Here is a 6,000-nt window from a genome sequence, read left to right as displayed (position 1 = left end):
CTATTCATGTGATGGTTCAACTTGCTTGTCCCATTTCTAGAGTCAGCCATGAACAATTGTAAGCACTTAGTGCATTGAGCCCTTGGCTTTCCATCTGGACTATCTTTGGGATCGATTTCTTTAAACCAATTAGTAGTCCAACATAATGCTGACCTAGACCTAGGCCTTTTCTTAGAATCATTATTAATGACTCCACCTCCACTTCCAATTCCACTTCCACTTCCATCTCCACCTCCCACAAAGTCTAACCCCAAGCCAATATTAGGGAATTGTCGGGATACTAAATTACCATCAATTGACTCACTAACTTCAAACTCATCATCAGTAGTATCCATTATTCCAAGATAACCGATGATTAAATATTCAAAACACCTACAGAATGATGAAATAAAAATAAAAAGATAAATATGAAAATATAAAGGCCATAACTAATGGAACATAATAACTTGGATGGAACATAATAGACTGATTAGGAAGAAACCTTTTTTTTGGGGGGAGGGGGAGATTGTGAAGAGTTGGAACAAACCTGAGATTTTATCTTTAGCAACTTTGATACAAGAAGAAAAAGTGAATCTGTAGAGAAAACATAAGCAAAACATGTTATGCCTTGCCTACTGGTTGGAATTAGAATAATTAAATTAAAAAGTGAATATCTGAGGTTGGTGTAAACTACATTCCCAGACTGGAAACACTCTCCCTAAATCTTAAAAAAAGAGGAATTAGAGGTTGGTGTGTCATGCCTGTGAAGAAGCTCTTATGCTTCCTGATAATTCTAGTCTTCACAATCACAGGGTGGACAGTGTTGATTGTCACTCTTCCATTCCTTGCCTATATGGTTGTATCCATCCAATAAAAAATCATGATTATGGAAATGAAACAGGAGACTAGCCACAGGTACAGGATATAAACCAGTCTCATAATACATTGATTATGAAAATTCTTCTTTCCCACAATAAATTGTCTAATGCTGTTATAACAAAGTAAAAACATAAAAACAGAGAAACTGACACCAATAGTGTATAAGAATTCAACTTACAGCAAGCTGTCCATAACTACAGCTTCTTAAATCAATATGACACGGAAAATTCAAAGACTTTGAATAGGAAACAAATTTTTTTATATTCAGCAGACCAAAATGGAAAGAAACTAAGACAATGTTAGAGAGGGTGGAGAAGAAAGAAAACAAAAATAATAAATTACCTTAAAGTTGCTCTCTGTCTCTCTAAAGTCCAAGGTTTCTCTCTCTCTCTCTCTCTCTCTCTCTCTCTCTCTCTCTCTCTCTCTCTCTCTCTCTGGTTTGCTAGGAAAGCTGGTGGGACATTCGGCTTGCAAACTGGCTTTAAAAAAAGTTTTAAAACCATGATTAGGACCTAGGAAAGAGAAGCAAGAAAACCAAAGTTCCACTTGTAGTTGAAGTACCTGGCTCTGTGATTTTGAAACCAGACTTCTGTTTGTTTTGGTTTTAGATTCAACTATATAGAAAAGCTTCTCTTTGCCTCTACACAGAGAGACAAAGTTAGAAATTTGAAATTAATGACGAAGAGGATCCGTAGAAGAAGAGAGTGATCGCTATTTTAATCATACATGATTGAGACAATGAGGAGTTCAAACCATGAAAGGGGGTTCAATCCAAGAACTGAAGAACTGAAGAGTTGCAGCTAAGTTTGATGGTTTAGTGTTGGGTCTCAAATGCATTTTACTCCAATCACTTTTACCTTTAGGGTTTTTAATTTTTGGAAGTGATATATCGATTCTGCCCTTGCCATATTTAATTGTTATACTGATTAAATGGTTCGGTTTTGACGGTTTTAAACGGTTGGGTTTAAACGGTTTCAATTCGGTTTGAAACCAATGGGTTCCGCAGTTAAAATCGACCCGACCCATTTAGCTAATCAGCCTGAAACTTATACTATAACTGGGCCATTTACTAAACGGTTTTGCGGTTTCGATGTAAACGGATCAGTTCGGTTTCAGTAAACGGTTTCGGTTACAAATTCACATCCTTAGGTAGTATATATATATATATATTATGTATGTAATGTAGATGGAAATAAAAGGGAGCCAGCCTAACAAACCCTTAAGTCTGTTTGGGCTGCCCTATATAAGGAAATAAGGTCTGATAACTCACCCAAATCGTGGCTGTAACAGTAAGAAGAAAAGTAAAGAAAAGAGAAGAAGAAGAAAGGAGAAGGAAAGAAAGGAAGAAGAAGTACGAAGAGAACCTCTTTACCTAAGGTTACAGCTAGATCAGTACTGCCCCCAGGTAAGTTAACTTACTACTACAGTAGGATTAATTAGGTAATTTCATGTAGATTGGGTAGCTAGGGTTAGGATTTTACCCAATTGTTTACTGCCAAAAAATCCCTGTGAGCAGAATAGTGGCCCAGTAAAGAAAGCCCTAATTTCTGTGGGCTACTGAGGGATCTAATTGGTAGAAACCCTATCCCTGCTAAACCCTAGAACATAGGACTACTTCTTTTTCAATAGGGATTATGCAATAAGTGCTGGAATAGGGTTAATTTGGTGGAAATTCTATCAAATCCCTAAGAACAGAATCTTATTTAAGTTGGATGTGGAATTTAGTAAGGGTTCAATGATTTTTTTTTTTTTTTTAACTTCTATAACAAGTTTAGTCAGAGATAGAATACCAATTCTGTGATTTCAAGCACCTATATTTCATCCTAATTAAGTGATTAACTTAGGTAATTGGTTCAGTTCCAAAGAAATTTCCTCTATTTATGATAAGCCCTAAATTTTTTGTAAATCTGAATATACAGCTTAAGAGTTAAGACAATTTGAACTGAGAAATGGGTCAAATTGGAATTCAATTTATTCTCTATTGACCTCTTGAATGCAACAAAATTATGGAAAAGGGTTAAACCCAATTCAAGACACATCTGTGTGCAGATCAACAAAGGTAGAATAGAATTCTGCAGAAGAAAAAAAGAAAAAAAAGGGGTGAACCGGTGAGTCCCGATCGACCGACCGATTGCTGCCTAGGTAACCTACTGATTGGGATTCCAGAGGCCAAATCATTGTTATGGATGGTTTGTAAGCCCTGAACCCAGCATTGCGACCTATAGACACAATATTCCAATAGAAATGGACCTTATTGAAGGGCAGTAGTAAGGAATCTATAGTTATGAGTAGATTGCCAGTGTGACCAGAATTTCCCAACCAGAAGTGGGACCCACTAGTGATTTTCCTTCATGTGACCTAGTAGTATGGGAAACTGGAAACCCTGACTATGCAGTGAAAAGCAATCGTAGGCTCAATTGAGTTTGGGAATTAGGATGATGTATTTAGATAGGTTGGGATAGGATTGTAGGTTGTCCTAAAAATAATTATTTAAATTATCTGTGAAATAGGAAACATAAGTTGCGGAGAGAAAGAATATTCGAATCAAGAAACCAGATTTCAGGAATTTGGACGCCAAGGTGAGTGGGTGCCTTGACTTATTTTATGGAATGTTTCTATACTTTTGTGTTTATACTTGCTCATGTGGAGTGTGATGGTTACTGTGTTATGGATTTATTTTATATAAAATCATAGATTTCACATGTTACATGATTTTATTGACTTGATGTGATCGAAGTTTTATGGATGTGTAGTATGATAGTTGTGTGGGTGATTGCAATATTGACGGTCTGAGGCATAGTATGGCCAAGGTTCTTTCTAGTACCGTGGACTCAGAGGTCAGTGTTACAGTTGTGACCACGGATATGTAATTAGATGTTATGGATGCTATAGATGCATGTAAATGCATATGGTTAGGATCACATCCTAGTGCTACAACCCTTTGTCCGTAGGGGGATAGGTACAGACTAATCCTGACATATGTGGCTGCCTGATCAGCAGTACACTTCCATGGTACGATGTATTGTACCCAGAGATGGATAGCAACAAGGTACGACATATTGTACACTTGACTGTCCGGGGTTACTAACCTAGCGATTAGCTGGGGGACTGAGGTTCTTACCAGGATTGGCTGACTCCTACCTACAACGAGCTTGTATTCCTGAGGCCCAATGTACAGGGTAGGGGTGCCACCTACCTTACGTAGCACAATACCTTTGATTCCAGACTTAGTAATGGAATAGGAAGTAGTATAAAGTTAAATGAAATCATGAGCATCACATGAGTGGTGGAGCATGTATTACTTCATTTGTATTGTATTTGCTTGCTTGCCCCCACACCCTCACTGAGCATGATGTGTTCACCCCTTCTATTTACTCCTTCTAGATGTCGAGGTTGAGACTAGTATTTTGCTGACTTCCTATTCTAATTATGAAACAGTGGCCATGGATAACTTGGTCAATCTCAAGAAGATAGAATCGACCATGAACCCGATTGCGAATGCAATGACTATGCCTACGGAGGCTAGTTCTTCTGAAGAATAGGATCGACTATTCTTATGTCTTTTTGTGTATATATATTTGTTGATGCGTATTCTGATGCATATAGTCTACTACTGAGATACTATCAATTGTGAATATTATCTTTTTGTAAGGTATGTAACTCTTATCTGGATAATTGTAAATATATATTATCACTTAGTTGGCACTGGAGTTTATGTAAGATATCTTTTTGTTGGACTATACATGTATATACACTCTGATCTTTCTAGTGTAATTATGGTGTTATGATCTGCCCTAGTCTAGATCATGGAGAAACTGATTGACTGGATACGGTGAGGTGTTTAGTGACGCACGCCTTAGCCTATTGAAAATAGGGTGTGACATTACCGCCAATAGCGCTAGGTGCACATACCCAAAGTTGTCCTTTCGTTGTGGCCTCTCTTTCTCGTGCGCGCTCTTGTATGGGAGAGAGATCGTGTTTGAGAAGAAATCGTGATTGAGAAAAGGGGTGGGTTATTATTTTGTGAAGCTTTTATACATATTTTTTCCATTCCACCTTCTCTAGCGTGTTTTCTTTTTCGCTTAGGCGTGAAGGTCTCTATTCTAGTTTGACCCTCGCTTTTTGTTGTCGCCTTATGGATCAATGCTTCTTGCCTTTTGTCGTCATCACCTTCCTCTCCACCATTAGATCCACCTGTATCTACAAACACTCCAACTGTCGATGAAGGTATTGAAGAATAAGACGTCTTTATCATTGATGACGATATCGAAGATCAGTTACTTTATTTTGAACCATAGGAACAATATTATCTTTAAATATGATAAATCCAACCCCCAGAAAATTATATCACTGCTTTATTGTGGTTTAATAACTTTATAGTTCAACTGCAAGTATCACAAGTACAATATCCTTCTATTCCCCATTCCTTTTCTTTTTTTCTTCCAAGCTATGATTTTGTATTAATGATATGGGTGTCGGTGAAAAATCTGAATCTCAAAATGAGTGAAGGGCAACTTGCTTCTTATACAAGGGGGAATGTCTCTCATTCACAACTGATTACTGGATAACATGGGATTCCATTGAAGCAACGATTAGGGGTTTCCTCCTCGAAGCTCAACAGGTGCAGCTGAAGGGATAGAGGATAAAGGAAGCTTTGACAAATTCTGGAGAACTTGATAAGTTGTTTTCTGACCATACAACCACTTCATGGCTTTGGAGCATAATTCCTCATTTTTTGGATGCCTATAACACTATCTCTACATTATCTCTTCTTTGCTCAGGCCTACAAATGAATTGGTTGTTTTTTTAACTTAGTATACAATGTGAGGACTAGACGATCTAATGTGCCTATTTGTAATCAAGACAGCAGTGTTTTTATTTCTCTTAGCTAATAAAATGGGAGTGTCATGGACTCATGATTACACTCAAAAGTCTTTAAAATTAATTTATTAAATAACAAATCATAAGTAATCCCACTTTGAGTCTATGTTTTAAAACTATTTTAAAAAAGATAACGTCCTATCCTGCATTTTAAGTGTCATTTCCTATCATGGAAACAACCCACATCCACCTACTCTCACCCTCATTATGCGATCTCGGACTACCATGGCACCATGGCAGGACCTTCAAACGAGAACCCAC

This window comes from Macadamia integrifolia, unplaced genomic scaffold, assembly GCF_013358625.1.
Source record: "Macadamia integrifolia cultivar HAES 741 unplaced genomic scaffold, SCU_Mint_v3 scaffold1294, whole genome shotgun sequence".
Lineage (NCBI taxonomy): Eukaryota > Viridiplantae > Streptophyta > Magnoliopsida > Proteales > Proteaceae > Macadamia > Macadamia integrifolia.
This window is presented reverse-complemented; position numbering follows the sequence as displayed.